We start from the raw sequence: 17,185 nt of genomic DNA, 5'->3' as shown, positions 1-17,185 counted from the left end.
TTGGGGCTGGCAGCAGGGAGGAGCCTGAAAAACCAGGGATCTCCCACCCAGACCTGGGGACTAGCAAGCCTATTCACCCCAACAGGAGACCCCCACTCTCCTCTCCTCCATTTGATCCCCACAACAACCCTTTCTAAAAGTAATACTTGCTCAAAGTGTTACTTGTGCAGAGAACCAAGCTTGCTCCACTCTGATCCCATGAGAAATGTGTGTACAAGTCAGAATGTAAAACCGCACGCAGGAAAGCCAAACAGGAAAAAGAAACCAAGGCAATATAGCATTGTTATACATTCAGTGGATAACAGCTGGCACAGACGCCTTCCCAACAGCTGCCCAGCTGTACTGTGCATGGAACATACAGCCTCAGCCGGCCAAGAGTGATGGCACAGGGTTCGGGCGCTGATGCAGAATTTCCCCAGCGCAGGAGCGTAAATGTCAGTAAGCAGCCGAGACACGAACTGGGACTGACAGACAGAGCCATCCTGGTTTTTGTTTGCCTTCAAAGTTGTCAGTTTAGGTCTCCAGGTCAAAAATCATTTTATCAGTTAAACCATATGCTTTGTAGAACAAAACGCCTGGCAGACTTCAAGGCGGACAGATTTGAAGGTGCACAATAATGCAGCGAACATCCCCCGACACTTGCTTCTTAGTTATTTCCATGTAGCAGTGAAGGGGGGGGGGGATCTTTTTGCGTCCTTACTTTTGCCCTGCAGATTTTTATTAGCATTTTTTTTCAGAGTTTCCCCTTCATTATGTTCCATTTGTTAACACTTTTCCACCCTGAAGGTTAATGCAGAATGTTCCTTTACACTTACTCCACTTGAATTTTTTTTTTTTAAAAAAAATGTAGTCCTGATCAAGGTTGCTTCAATGGAATAACATAACCAGAAAGTGTTTCCAGCCTTGTTCAGACCTATACAATGTTGTGATCTAAAAAGCTGAAGACAGCTGCTCTAGCCGTCCATTGTAGCCTGAAAAGGGCTGGACAGCTCCTTGATTCTACGGCTTCAAGTAGCAAAACTCGAGAGGCCTCCTGTACCTCCTCAAACTGGCTTGTGTTGCATCGGATTTCATTTTGTAAAAGGATAGGTTTAGGGTTGCTATCCTCCTGGCTGTGGTGAGCAAACTCCCATCCCTGGGCTCCAGGCCCTGCCAAGCTTCTTCACTTCAGCAGGAGCAAGGGGCGGGATATCACGTCCCATTTGTACCCAGAAATAGTGTTATGTCACTCTAGGAATTTGTGTGTCTCAGGGTTAAAATCCATAGAGTTGAGCGGATTCCTAGAGCATAATGACATCACTTCCAGGTAAAAAACCAAAGATGGCATTTCTACCCAACCACAATTGGATCTTGCTGGTTACCAGTATTCATCTGGTGAGCCTAGGTGGTTGCACAAGCTGCGCTGGCCTTATAGATTTAATTTTTTATTAGCCATTGAGGTAGGGGTGTGGGAGAAGGAAAGAGCCAAAGTGCATCTGATTCGAAGTGTAGTGCAGGCCTTCAAATTTACAAAAGGGATGGATCCGAGTTAAACTGATAATCCCTCAGTAATTCCCCACTACTACTACTACAAACCCACCTTGTGTGTTTCCTCAAGGTCTTCTATCCCACCATGGAGCAGCATTTCATGAAGATCAGTGGGGTGCAGTGGGAAGAGGACTAGGCTGGCAATTCTAATCCCCTGATGAAAAATACAGCCTGGATCTATCCCAAAGTGTTTCAGAGAAATGCAGCAGAAGTCAGAACCTGAACTAGTCAAGATTCCCCATCACTGACATACACAAGGCAGACTGGAGTCTGTAAAACTTATGCATGACACAATATCCCAGACTGAATGCAACCCTCTTGAAATAGAAATTGCGTAGAGACAAAGATAAATGGAGGTTTCCAAGCCAAGTTATGGCCATCTGCTCATGTGAGTCCAAGGTAGAATGCATCTTGTCTTGGCTTTTTAGAGGTACAGTCACTGAGCAGGTACAGTACTCAAAAAGGTAGTCCCCTGTGCAAGCACCAGTCATTTCCAACTCTGGCGTGATGTCACATCTCAACATTTTCATGGCAGACTTTTTAATGGGGTGGTTTGCCATTGCCTTCCCCAGTCATCTACACTTGACCCCCAGCAAGCTGGGTATTCATTTTACTGACCTCGGAAGGATGGAAGGCTGAGTCAGCCTTGAGCCGGCTACCTGAACCCAGCTTCCGCTGGGATTGAACTCAGGTTGTGAGCAAAGCTTGGGCTGCAGTGCTGCAGCTTAGCACTCTGTGCCATGGGGCTCTTCTAAGGTACAGAACTATAAAGCCATAATGTTCCTACTCACTTCCCACCTGCTTTCTCTGTTGATGGCTAGTGCCATGGCCATTTGCAATTCTGTTTTTTGCATTTGATCATCAACATTTTAGGATCATGTTATTGTACGGCATTTCTGACGTTAACTTTCAAACACATTTAATATATTTTGATGGTTGATATTTGAGGGTTCTCTTTTTATCACTTTATGAGATCTTTTGTTATTGTATGTGTGTGTGTTTGTGTATCTCTATGGCACAATTCCTACTCCAGTGGGGGACCATTCTTCTTGATGGGCTTGTTGGTTAGATCAAATACACCCCAAAACCATGGAAAATACAAATAAGTACTCTCCCTCCATTCTGCTCCAAAAGCTACCAGTCAACATCTCCCAAATCAGTGGCCAATATGCTTGGGTAAAGAATTTGTATTTTTAGTTCAGAACATTTTGGAGTAGCATTGTGCATGTACATCCCAAGAAGGATTGGGGCTTTCTAATGAACACTAGCCCTGAACTGGGTGGCCCTGCTTAGCCTGATCTTTTCAGATCTCAGAAACTAAGCAGGGTTGTTGACTCTGGGTAATATTTGGATGGGAGACCACCAGGGGTGGAATTCTAGCAGGAGCATCTTTGTATTTTAGGCCACCCCCCCCCCTGATGCAGCCAATCCTCCAAGAGCTTACAAGGCTCTTTTTTGTAAGCTCTTGGAGGATTGGCTACATCAAGGGTGTGTGGCCTGATATGCAAAGGAGCTCCTGCTAGAATTCCATCCTTGGAGAACACCAAGGAAGGTGGAGGTTGGTACACAGAGGCAGGCAATGACAAACCACCTCTAAATGTCTCTTGCCTTGAAATCCTTATTGGTTTAACCTAAGTTGGCTGCAACTTGATAGTGCTTTACACGCACACAATGAACAGTATTGAATACTGGAAATAAGGGGATGCTGCAATCCTCTAGCACATCCCTGGCATTAGGAAGACTTCACTGGTACATGCACATGAAAGAGAGACCAGATAAACATCTTACTAGGACAATTTTTGTGTACCTTCTTCAGCTAAAAAGGCAGCACAACGGTTAGATCGTTCCACCTGCAAAGGTTCCTTTGATTCTGTGAGTACCACTTGCTCAAACAATTGTTGAAAGGATTTCTATTAGCATAACAAGACGCAAAGCTGCTGGGGCAAACTCTTCAAATCTTATAAAGCCCCCTCTCCTCACAAAGCTGCTTTTCATTAACACGTTTAGGCATAAGCATTAACACCCCACATCACTTGTAAACCAGGTCATCCAGTGTGAACAGGTCCACACTCTCATCAAAGAAGGAAAGTGCTATGAAATCACAAGCAGATGTAACAAAATCCACATTGTGTAGCTGTGCTATATGAACCCATACGGAAATTGCTCTGTTGACATGAGCAATTTGAGTACTAGTACAATCTTCAACACAGGCAGAATCCTGCATTCTTTCCTTCTATTTCCATCCTGTGTGCAAAAACCCAAGGATCGGTTCAGATGAAACATCCAATGGTGATTCATTTTAACTATGGTTAGCTTGTAAAACAGGGATGTTGTCCACAGATGACCATTCAAAGCTTAGTTGGCCTCAGCAATGCTGGGTTCATTACCTGCTCTGCCTTGCTCACAGAGACCCAGTTGGTATCTTGGCCTACACTGAGGTCTTCACTGCAACCAGTGGGATAGCTGGGGGCATAGGCATGGGGGCACAACACTGGCAACATCACCAACATCATACCCCTCCCTAAGATTTTATCACAGTTTCCAAAAATTCCTAGAGCTACCCTTTCTTGTTTCCAGGTTGTACCAGGAAGTGCTGCAATGATGTCAGCAACATTGCTGGTGTTTGTTTCTACTGCCATTGCTCTGGACAGCAGCGGACAATGGAGCTGGCCAGTGGGAGGCCTAGCAAGCCTATTCCTTAGTGATGACATCCATGGTCGCAAATCTGTTTGGATTGACAAAGCTTTTGCACAAGCACATCTGTTCAACAGCCAGTCCAGTCATGGGGTACTGAACCAAACAGACCTGTCCATCAGCTGATGTTTGATCACCACAGTCAAAGAAAGTAATTTCAGTGGTCAAACACACAACAAATAATGGCCTCCTTAGCTAGGACTACATGTCTTGCTCAAGACCATACAATTAATTTTAGGCAGGCATAGAATTAAGCCTTTCACATTGAGACTCCTACCCGTGAGACTACATTGAGTCCATCTCTCTTCCCTTTGGGGGGTGAGGAACCTTACAGAGAATAAACAAGGAAAACATGGTAGTCAAACTAAATGGATAAAGAACACTACAAAGATGTCTCAGCAACAAAGTTTGTTTGCAATGGAATACCTACTGTCTATAAAGATGGACACTGCTTCTATTGATGCCAACAAAGACGACTGACACTAGGTCTTTGCAGGGAGTTTTATATATATATCTCCACCCTGATAGTGAAAAGCTGATGCTTAGACCTGAGCAAAAAAAAAAGATTCTAATTTCACAACAGAAAACAGGAGCTCAGGGATGCTTTAAGCTGCTCATATAAACCCCACCGCTGGTTTTGTTTTCTGCCAGGCCTGAAAGGTCTAGCATTTCTAAAGGCTCACATTGTTTCATGCCCCTGTGGGCACCTGATAATTACTGTCAGTGTATCATCGCTTTGTCTCTCCAAAGTGAAAACATCACAGATGATCCGTCACCGTACACAGCCAGACACGAAGCCGGCAGCTTCCCAACCTGACGTTAACGGTCATTTACTGTCATGATCAGATGTCAGGACAGATCAATGAACATCACTTGCTGCTGAGCTCTGGGGTCACGGGTTCAAAAGCCGGGCCAAGACTGTAGCCGGTATAAAACCAGAATGAGAGGAGCTGTTCGGAACTGTGAAAGCCTACTTGCTCTGCACTTAGCTTTAAAAATAATGTATATATTTTTAAAGGCACAGGAAAAAAAAAACAATCAAGAAATGCAGAGACTTAAGTTTTGGGTTAGGCGAGCAGGGGATCTAATTCAACAAACCAGGTGTGTCTGTGAGGCTCTGAAACTAGGGTGCAAACCTCCAGGAGATCCCCCACTATTGGGGTTGCTGGCCTCCAGGTGAAGCCTGGAGATCTCCCAGATTTACAACTGATCTCCAGCTGGCAGAGATCAGCTCCTCTGGAGAAAATGGCTGCTTTGAAGGCTGGATTCTATGGCATTCTACCATGCTGAGGCCCCTCCCCAAACCCCATCCTCTCCTGGATCCACCACCCAAAACTCCAGGTGTTTTCCAACACAGACCTGGCAACTTTACCCACTACTGATGTCCAGATGACCAAGATCCAGAGAAAATGGCTGCATTGGAAGGTGGACTCTATGGCATTTTACAGTGCTGAAGTCCCTCCCCTCCCCAAACTGCAACCTCCCTAGGCTCCAATAGGGTTGTCAAATCCTATCTTTGACTCAGCAGGGGACTCCTCTCATGCATGGTGTGATGACGTCATCATGCCGGGCATGTTGTGCCGGGCATGTTGTGCCAGAAATTTTGCATACTTCATGTTATAATAAAAATCCAATTTAAATATCCATTCACATATTTCATATTGTAAATGTTGCATACTTCATGTTGTAATAGAGGTCCAATATTAACATTTCCATATTGCAAAAAAAGTCTATGAGAACCTGGATATAGGCCCATTTCATCAGTAAACTTCCTCGGGAGTAATGCCTTTCTATGTTCTTTCCAGGTGTAACAGCCACTAGTACTGACCAATGTTCATGATTCTTCTTACCACATCTTTTCTCTCAATCACTCCAAGACACTTAAGTGTGTACATTTTTCATATAGGAGCTAGAGCCAGTTCAAACTGATTCATTCAACCAGATGCTCAAGCCTTCTGGAGTTCGCTGGCCTATAGCCCTCTATGGAAATGTTAATATTGGACCTCTATTACAACATGAAGTATGCCAAATTTACAATATGAAATATATGAAAGGCTATTTAAATTGGATTTTTATTATAACATGAAGTATGTAAAATTTAAAATGTGGAGCTTTAAAATATATGAAGGTTTTTAAATGGTGACTATGAACTTTGTTTATCATCGCAGTAGTTGTTTAACTTCCATTGCCTGGTGGGAGTTTGGCAGCCCTAGGCTCCACCCTCCAAAACCCCAAGTATTTCCCAACCCAGAGCTGGCAACCCTACTGGAAGAAGGGATTGAAGGCTCTATATATGCCTGCACCACAATCTTAATCCTTAGAAATGAACCAACCTACATGACTGGCAAACAGAAAAACTGACCCCAGCACACCGTACATACGTGGCAATTAGATCATTAAGCCATCTGGTTTTTATAGGGTTACCAACCTCAAGGTGGCGCCTGGAACCCTGCAGGAGCTAGAACTTCTCTCCAGAGGTCAGTTCCCCTTCAGGAAATGAGAGCTTCAGAGGATGGACTCTACTGAATCAGATTCCTGCTGAGCTTGCTCACCTCCCCAAGCACTACCCCCATGTCTCAAGCTGGAATTGGCAACCCTATCTTTTGCTGCTTGTCCAACCCTGCAAAAACAGTGATATCATCCACCAATAGGCCACAATACATGACTGTCTGGGTTGCATGCAATGTAAGGCATACAAGACTATGCAATGCCAAAAACAGACATTACACTTTAATAGGCTATCAAAGCAACTAGCTTCCAAAACAATCTCCTCTACTGAGAAACTATGACCCATTCTTAAATGCACAGCACCACACCCTTACCTGCCCTCCCATAAAATCACAACTGACACCAATGATGGAGCTGTTGGGCCAGTGCTCTCTCTAGGCCTCTGCCGTTGACTCCAAAAGTAGCATACATCAAGCCTTAAACCAAGCCAAGCTACCAGTCTATCAAGAAAGGTCTTTCCTACACCTATTGACTCAAGTCCTTTATCTGGAGATACTGGGGACTGAATTTGGGATCTTCTGCATGCCAAGCATGAACCATAACACTTCTCCGAAGGTCTCCAATGCCCAAGGCAAATGCCTTCGCTTACCCTACGTGTGGTTCTACTACTGAATGATGGTTTCTTGTCAGAATGTGCCTCCTAGGATTCAAAAGTAGTATAAATGGGATAAGTTACCTGCTGTCTCTAACATTTAAACGTGGCATGAACAGGGAAGATTCTGAGACATGCTAACAAGAGCATGATCATTCTATGGGAGCAGCAGCATCATTTATTCCCTATGGAGCATCCCAAGGGATTCCATAGGCTAAAGAATATATTAATTTCCCCCTTTCTCCAGTCCACTTAGGTTGAGTCCAGCTATTGTGCTTGTTGGCCCAGTGCCTTGGGCTGCCAACCTCCTAACCGACAGCTGAGTACCATCCACCTCTGGGATCAAAACCTAAGACACACAGCAGAGTGTGTCATTTGCTTGATGCCAGTAAATGCCCTGCAAATTTTCAAGTGTTTCCATGCACTGCAGCACCATTCCAATAAAGTGTGTGTGTGGGGGGGACCAAGTTGAGACAGCGGGTTATTTGTGCAGAGAGCCTTAGATAAGATAAAACAGCTAGCATGCAGCTACCATAGGATTGCCAATCCCCAGGTGGGAGGAGGGGATCCCCCAGTTTGGAGGCCCTCCCCTCGCTTCAGGACCATCAGAAAGCGGGATGGGGGTGGGGGGAAATGTCTGCTGGGCACTCCGTTATTCCTTATAGAGACTGATATTCATAGAGTATAATGGAAAATTGATCCATGGGTATCTGGGGCTCTGAGGAGGCTGTTTTTTTGAGACAGAGGCACCAAATTTGCCGCATAGCATTCAATGACTCTCCTGAAAACATTCTCCCAAGTTTTGAAAGGATTGGACCAAGGGGTCCAATTCTATGAGTATCAAAAGATCGTGCTCCCGTCCATTATTTCCAATGGAGGACAGGCATTTAAAAGGTGTGTGGTCCCATTAAATGTGATGGCCAGAACTCCCTTTGGAGTTCAGTTATGCTTGTCACACAACCTTGCTCCTGGCTCCGCTCCCAAAGTCCCCAAATATTTCTTGAATTGAACTTGGCAACCCTAAGCCACCATGATACCACTTCCCATTCTCAACCCTCACGTGCACGTGTTTTGGAACGATGCCCCTCCCCTCAATAAGAGGCCAGTGAAAGAAAGTGCAATCACATGCCGATTTTGCAAATCACTCCATTCTCTTGCTTGTGCCTTGTGGCCCATCTCCCAAGCGGTTTCCAATTAGCAACCGCCCACAGGTTTTTTTTTGCACGCCGTGCTCCAAGTGAACCTGCCCTTCTAAAAGCTGCTATTTACCTTTCTGCAAAAAGGCAGATACAAATATTCCCTTGACAATAGGAAGCCCCTTGAACCAATTGCATAAAGCTATTCAGGAGTAAAACTTTTCAGGTTCTTAAGCTTGAAGGCCGGGAATATGCATTAGAGTTCACTCTTATGAACATCTGCCACCAATACAAGACAAGACAATCCTTCTGTAAAGAAAGGACAAGAGCAGCCTCATTCAATGATCAGGCCATCACCTTGTAAGATTTGCATATCTAAACATCTAAAATGGAACCATGTGGATTCACATGGCATAGAGCACATGTCTATATCTATTCATTTGCTCTTCCCCTGCTTCCAATTATTTTTACATACAATCACCTACACACTTTTATAGAGGCATAAAAGCTGTACCAAGCCTTTCCTATTATTGCAGCAAATATTCCACCTTGCAGGAAAAAAGCAAGATATTTTAAGAGTGTATTACTCATATTATATAGGGTTGCCAATCCCCAGGTGGGGGCAGGGGATCCCCCAGTTTGGAGGCCATCCCCCCACTTCAGGGTCATTAGAAAGCAGGGAAGGGAATGTCTGCTGAGCACTCCATTATTCCTTATGGAGACTGATTCCCATAGGGTATAATGGAGAATTTCTGCAGGTATCTGGGTCTCTGTGGGTATCTGGGCAGCATAGCATCCAATGCCTCTCCTCAAAGCACCCTCCAAGATTCAAAAGGACTGGACCAGGGGGTCCAATTTTATGATCCCCAAAAGAAGGTGTCCCTATCCTTAAGAACATAAAAACATAAGAGAAGTCATGTTGGATCAGGCCAATGGCCCATCCAGTCCAACACTCTGTGTCACACAGTGGCCCCCCCCAAAAAATATATATATATATACACACACACACTGTGACTAATAGCCACTGATGTACCTCTGCTCCATATTTTTATCTAACACCCTCTTGAAGCTGTCTATGCTTGTAGCTGCCGCCACCTCCTGTGGCAGTGAATTCCACATGTTAATCACACTTTGGGTGAAGTACTTCCTTTTATCCGTTTTAACCTGACTGCTCAGCAATTTCATTAAATGCCCACGAGTTTTTGTATTGTGAGAAAGAGAGAAAAGGACTTCTTTCTCTACTTTCTCCATCCCATGCATTATCTTGTAAACCTCTATCATGTCACCCCACAGGCGACGTTTCTCCAAGCTAAAGAGCCCCAAGTGTTTCAACCTTTCTTTTTAGGGAAAGTGTTCCAACCCTTTAATCATTCTAGCTGCCCTTTTCTGGACTTTCTCCAATGCTATAATATCCTTTTTGAGGTGCGGCGACCAGAACTGCACACAGTACTCCAAATGAGACCGCACATCGATTTATACAGGGGCATTATGATACTGGCTGATTTGTTTTCAATTCCCTTCCTAATAATTCCCAGCATGGCGTTGGCCTTTTTTATTGCAATCGCACACTGTCTTGACATTTTCAGTGAGTTATCTACCACGACCCCAAGATCTCTCTCTTGGTCAGTCTCTGCCAGTTCACACCCCATCAACTTGTATTTGTAGCTGGGATTCTTGGCCCCAATGTGCATTACTTTGCACTTGGCCACACTGAACTGCATCTGCCACATTAACGCCCACTCACCCAGCCTCAACAGATCCCTTTGGAGTGCCTCACAATCCTCTCTGGTTCTCACCACCCTGAACAATTTAGTGTCATCTGCAAACTTGGCCATTTCACTCCCAACTCCAATGCCATTCTAGGAGTCCTGTTTTTGTTTTTTGTTTGTTTGGTTTTTTGTTGGGGGGGGGGGTTACTCCAGAACTGGTCATTGGAATGTGGCCTCATCTATGTATACTTACTTGGAAGAAAAATCTGCTGCACTCCATGGGCTTACTTCTGAGTAAATGTGGCATTGTCTTATGCAAGTGGGCTCCAAATGAATCCTGACTTTATTCAATGGAATTTACTCCATGATGACTATGATTAGAAAAGTATCTTGAAGGAATTAGCATACAGGAATGAAATTCCATATGTAAATTAAAACGTTAAAAAAAAAACCCTTGGATTTAGCTGCAATTCAGTAGGCAAAATAAAATTGGCATTCATATAATCAAATTGACACAAATGCATTTTTTTTTAAAGGGATGATCCACAATCCCAAATTGCTTGTCTAAAAACAACCATGCATCTGCAAGTTCAACTAGTTTAAATGGAAATTAATTCCAGATTAGAGCCAGATTATAAAGCAGTTAGAATGTCATGCAAGGAACTCCAAGGTTCAAGACCTCACTTTGCCAGGAAGTTCATAGACCTTGGGAGAGTCATTTTTTTTTCTCAACTTGCCTCCCAGAGTTGTTGTGAGGTTAAAATGGTGGAGGAGAAAACCATGTCTGCCAACTTTCTGCTTCTTGAATGGGGCAGTGGGAACTAAATGTAGAAATTGCAGCCCAGAAGTAGCAAACTTCTTTCCAATCCTGTAGACTTCAGTGAACATTAGAACTGAAGAAGCAATGTCAGGGGAGAGAGAATGGGAGAGGGAGATTGGTCAAGATCAGGTGGTGAAACCATGCCTTTCTTTTCAGTCTCTCATTTGTCTTCCCCTGCCCAGGGATGGTGGCGGCTCATGAGAATGACTGGTTGAGTCGATGGTCATGTATCATGCTTTGCACTCACACCACTTATACCTGTATTCAGGTGTAGTTTCCAGTCACCAAGTACTTCCCAGCCCAGACCTGGCAACCTTACTTTTAGATGGGTTTGAAGATCTGCCCTCTGTTGAGGCCTTGAGTTAAGAGCAATAAGAAACTGAGTTCTGTTGTGGTTCTTAAAATGTATTTTAGTTGGATTTCTGTTGCATTTTAGTTGGATTTTCTGTTGCATCTTGGATTCATACTACAGTACACTTTCAATATGTCAGACGCAGTCTATTAAACAAAGGCCCTTATTTCTACATTGTTCATGTTAGCTAAAAAAGTGTTGAACTGCATTATCACAGGTGTGCTGGGAATAGTGTTTGTCCTTCGTAAGACAATGGCATTTATTTGTTAAACACAGACACACAAATGTGAAGTACTTCCATGTGAACGTTACTGTGCTTTGCCTTTAACGAAAAAGCACACAATCTAGTTGACACTTTAATTGGTATAATCACAGCAGAAGATAACCTATTTAAAAACATACGGAAAGGTGTGTTTCCTCTGTACATCTTTGGTTGTATCTATCACCATTATCATCAGAGATGGCAGAAAGGCCATTCAGATCAGAAACCGATTCCCCACTAGCCTTGTTCCAGTCTCATTGCTCCTTCTCCCATGGCGCTTCTGCTGGATATCACACAAGCTGCCCCGGGGTGGCAAGTTGCCCTGCCTCTTTTCAAGTCCCCTCCGTGGCAGGCAGAAACCGGTTTTCAGAGGATCCTGCCTGCTATGGAGGAAACTTGAAAAGAGGTGAAACAGCTCATCACCCCAGGGTGGTTTGTGTGAAATCCAGCAGAAGTGCTGCAGGAAAAGGAGCAATGAGACCGGAATAAGGCTAGTGGGAACTGGTATAAGTTTCTGCACTCCATGCCATTTTTAAAGCATTGACCTAGCATGGTGCTTAGAAATACTTCACAACTCACAACAGTGCAAGTATCATCCCAACCTATTTAAGATTGGGAGGGGGGGGTGGAATATGAGGAGGCATGCAGGACTTGTCTGAGAACACCTAAGGAGCTAGGGATGCCAACCTCCAGGTGGTAGCTGGAGATCTCCTGGATTCCAACTGATCTGCAGGCAAGAGAGATTGGCTCTACTGGAGAAAATGGCCACTGGAAGGGGGACTCCATAGCATTGCACCCCATTGCAGTCCCTCCTCTCCCCAAACCACACCCGCCTTAGGCTTCACCTCCAATGTCCCAGATATTTCCCAACCTGGACCTGGCGATCCTGTAAGGAGCATATGACTCAACTGAGATTTGAACAGAGGAGGTTTCCGTTTGCCATCACCCAAGCCTTGGAACGAGTATAATATGTTCCAGATCAGTTTCCAGACCTAGATCCATCAGTAAGATGCAGCAGGGAAAAAAAGGCTAATATGGTTTTGGATGTCTCAACAGAGGCATAGCATCCCAATTAAAAAATGCCATAGTCCCACTGCATACTGCATTGTTCAGGCTGTACCTGGAGTACTGGGTGCAGTTCTGGGGGGTCTGACTTAAAAAAAGGATGTGGACAGAGAAGAGAGTGGGTGCAGAAGAGAGTGATCAGGGGCGTGGAGACCAAGTCCTAAAAGGAAAGGCTGAGGGACTTGGGTATGTTCATTCTGGAGAAGAGGAGGCTGAGGGGGAGACCAGTATTTGAAGGGCTGTCACTTAGAGGAGGGCAGAGATCTGTACTTGTTGGCAGAAGAGGACAAGATTCGCAATAATGGGTTTAAATTACAGGTTAACAGATACTGGCTACTAGATATTAGGTATTGTTTTTATTTGTTTTTGCAACACGAGTAGTTCAGCATGGGAACTGGTTGCCTAGAAACATTAAGAACATAAGAGAAACCATGTTGGATCAGACCAATGGTCCATCCAGTCCAACACTCAGTGTCACACAATGGCCAAAAAAAGCAGGCGCCATCAAGAGGTCCATCAGTGGAGCCAGGACACTAGAAGCCCTTCCACTGTTGCCCCCCCCCCACCCCAAGCACCAAGAATACAGAGCATCACTGTCCCAGACAGAGAGATCCAATAATACAGTGGCTAATAGCCACTGATGGATCTCTGCTCCATATGTTTATCCAATCCCCTCTTGAAGCTGTCTATGCTTGTAGCTGCCACCACCTCCTGTGGCAGTGAATTCCATGTGTTAAATCACCCTTTGGGTGAAGAAGTACTTCCTTTTATCTGTTCTAACGTGACTGCTCAGCAATTTCATTGAGTGCCCACAAGTTCTTGTATTGTGAAGGTGGTGAGTACAGTACCTCCTCTCTAACTGGCAATCTTCAAGCAGCATCTGGATGAACATTCGTCAGGGGTGCTCTAGGCATTAAGCAAAGGGTTGGACTAGGTGGCCTGTATGCCCCCTTCCAACTCTATGACTCTATAATGTTCCTCATAATGTTCAATCAAAAATTACTCTCTCACAACTTAAAACCTATCAGCTCCATTCCTGGTCCTCTTGAGCTGCCAAGAACTAGTCTTTGCTCTCTTCCACACGACAACCATCATGTCCCTTCTCTGCTTCATGCTAAACAGATCCACTTCCTTCATTCATTCCTCATAGGACTTGTTTTTAAGGTCCCCAGCCATCCTTCTTACCCTCCTCTGTGTCTGTTCTAAACTGTCTACATCCTCACAGCATGGCACCCAGAACTGGATCCAGCCATTCATTTCAAATTTTTCATGCTTCCTAGAGACTTGTTAACTAGAATTCTAGAGGAAGCCAGACTTGTTTCCCACCCCCTGAACAAGATAGCAAGACTCCTCCTTGTAAGCATAAATTCTCTGAAACTCAAAAGGAGGAGGGGGTAAAAAAAGCACACACGCTTTAAACTATGACAGCGATTCATTAAAGATCTAAAAACTCATTCACAGCAGCCCCAGGCAGGTTTCACATTAAAAAATGGGACAGTGATCAACACCAGGAAAAACAAATTTCAGTGAATGAAGGAAACAATTATACAGTCTAATTAAAAGGAAACCTAATGCAGACTTTTAAAAGGAAAAAAAAAATATATGCAGACTGAAATGGCCCCAGCATCTGTTGTTATAGGTTCTGTATAATTCCAAAGAAGTGCAACAAAGGTAAGCAGAAATTTTGTGCTACTTTGGAGACAGGTTTTTAAACCAGCATACGCTTCTGTGGGCTTGAGCCCACTTCACTGGATGCTAGTAAGGGATCTTGAGTAGGTGGACCTAGGGGTGCCAGCCTTCAGATGGGACCCGGGGATACCCCAGAATCACAACAGTTGGGGCATTTGTTTTAAATTCAGAGGTGAGGTGGATGCATAAATGGAGACAAGGTTTATGCTTATAAAAAGAAATAAACTTTACTATTATAAGACATCAGGGAAAGGTCCTTGAGATAAAAGAAAATTAAGCAGTGCATTCTACATTACTTAACATATCCTTACAGCTACATGGTTACTTCTAAGAATGGTTGTCCTTGGCTTTCTTCTTCTCACAGAGCACTAGGGAAATTCCTGGAGACCTGCTGAGTTTGCATACAAGATCACAGCATTCTTACACACAAGGTGCTAACCACGGCTTTTTGGGTAGAAAAAGCCCAGCAGAAACTCATTTGCATATTAGGCTATGCCCCCTGGTATCACCATTATCTCACATGGGCTTTTTTTTGTAGGAAAAAACCAGCAGGACCTCATTTGCATATCAGGCCACACCCGCTGAAGCCAAGCCAGCCGGAACTGTGTTCCTGTGCATTCCTGCTTAAAAAAAAGCTCTGGTGCTAACTAACCACTACTGAGGTTACATGTCAAACTATTTCCTTCTAGATTTCCCCAGGTTTACAGCAGACAGTTCCTAATTGGATATAAGCTACAATACAGCATATCCTGTTTTCGAGTAAACAACATCTGTTAACCCTATAATAGCTAAAATGTAAATAACTTGAATTCCATCAACAACTTATAACTAGACTACAGAGATCAGTTCCCCTGGAGAAAAATGCTACTTTGGAGGGTGAACTCTAAGGCATTGGACCCCTCTGAGGTCCCTGCCCTCCCCCAGGTGCCATCTCCAAGTCTCCAGAAGTTTCTCAGCCTGGGCCCAGCAACCCTACCCCCCCCCCCTCATCCAGTGGCTGGGGAGGCCTGGCAATTCTAGTAGGCTTTTATAAGATTATGAGGCAGGGGGAGTTGTAAAAACAGCAAGGTCAAAGGTCCACAAAATGTAGGAAGCACAAGGTGAGATGTAGCTCTATGGAATCAGCACCAGCACTGGGGAGCCAGCACAAGGCTGGCACCCCAGGGCCAGGTGCCTCCGCCTGCCCTCACCTCCTCTATGAGTGTGAGCTTGGCAGCAGCCAGCGCAGGGTTTCAGGGCTCAGCGTGCATGCATGTGCACCCACTCCACCCCTCACATTTGTGCTTGGAAGCATGGACAAGATGGACGGAGCAACAGCGAGCAAGCGGCATGTGTGTGCATTGAACCCAGAAGCCCTGTGCCTGCCGCCACCGAGCTCACTATTTCCCCCACCTTGGAGGCAAGGGCAACTGGTAGGGCCGAAACTGGTGCCCTCCCCCCTGGACTATGCTCCAGGCAGCCACCTCAGGCTGCCTAATGGACGTGCCTGCTGTGTGTGGAATTCAGATAGAACCAAGAAAAACTGCAGAGGTCGTTCACAGCAATAGTAACTGGCAATTGCGCCAGCAGCATGATGGCCACACCACAGAGAAGTGCATTTGCTGCTCCCCAAAAACAAATGGGAGTTGAAAATAGGGTTGTCAACTTCAGTTTGGGAAATTCCTGGAGATTTGTGGGTGGGTCCTGGAGAGGGCTGGGAACTCAATGGGGAGGCGAGTCTGTCTTTCAATGTTGCCACTTCCTCAGGGAAACTGATCCTGGTAGTCTGGAAATCAGTCAACATACCAGGTGAATTCCAGGCCCAACTTTGAGGTCAGTAATGCTAGCTGACAATGGTTTGAAGGAGAGATCAGGTAAATGCTCATCTGACTTTTGCAGGACGTCATTTAAAATGAGAAACCTCTTGAACCAGAGAGGACACTGAGCCAAGGGTGTGTGTGCGCACACAACGGGAGATAAAGTTGCTCTCAAACCCCTTTCAGTTCTCCTCAGACTGTTTATCATCTGTCTCCAGCCAGTGTTTCCCCGCAGGGATGTTTTTAGAAAGTGTTTGCACAAACCTTCATCGAAATGCAGAGGGAGATAACCAACCATGAAGAGCAGCAGCAACTGAACAGGTTTTTTTTCAGAGGAACCAGCAGCCAAAAAGATGACAGCATGGCTGTAGTGGTTAGCATGTCAGACTAGGATCTTGGAAACCCATACTTCAATCCTCCTTCTGCCATAAATGCTCACCAGGTACCCCTGGGCCAGTGTCTCTCTGAGGGCTAACCTAGACTTGACAGCTTCCTTGTAGAGATCCTGGTGGGGTCTGGAGATCTCCCACTTTTACAACTGATCTCTAGCTGGCAGAGATCAGCTTCCCTTAGGGTTGCCAGGTCTGTGTGGCTAATAGCCACTGATGGACCTCTGCTATGTACTGGGGCCAGGCCTCAGATTCAGTGGGAGCTCACAGGAGCACAGCTCCTGAACCTTTCTCAGAATTCCACCTCCTCCTTCGGAGAGTTCCACCTCCTTGTCCATTGAATAGTAGTGCAGCTGCATAACAATCCCTGGATGAGCTCCACCACCTATTTTTCAACAAAATGACCCCTGACTGGGGCAGTGATGCTCTGTATTCTTGGTGCTTGAGGGGAACAGTGGGAGGGCTTCTGGCCCTGCTGGTGGACCTTTTGATGGTACCTGTATGACGCAGTGTTGGACTTGATGGGCCATTGGCCTGATCCAACATGGCTTCTCTTTCGTTCTCCCTTGTTCATTTTATCCTTTCAACAATAACCCTGAGAAGCTAGGTTAGGCTGAGAGAGAGGGGGGCCAAATTAGATGTGACA

General features: G+C 45.0%; 1 protein-coding gene across 2 annotated transcripts in view; it reads right to left on the bottom strand.

Annotated features, from left to right (window-relative positions):
* The window catches only part of KIRREL3 (kirre like nephrin family adhesion molecule 3), a 1,087,808-nt gene that overhangs the window by 971,212 nt on the left and 99,411 nt on the right, over nt 1-17,185 (bottom strand). The gene's annotated exons all lie outside the window — the stretch shown is intronic.

This window comes from Heteronotia binoei, chromosome 12, assembly GCF_032191835.1.
Source record: "Heteronotia binoei isolate CCM8104 ecotype False Entrance Well chromosome 12, APGP_CSIRO_Hbin_v1, whole genome shotgun sequence".
Taxonomy (NCBI): domain Eukaryota; kingdom Metazoa; phylum Chordata; class Lepidosauria; order Squamata; family Gekkonidae; genus Heteronotia; species Heteronotia binoei.
The sequence above is the reverse complement of the archived record's forward strand: the minus strand, read 5'-3'. Positions and strand labels throughout refer to the sequence as shown.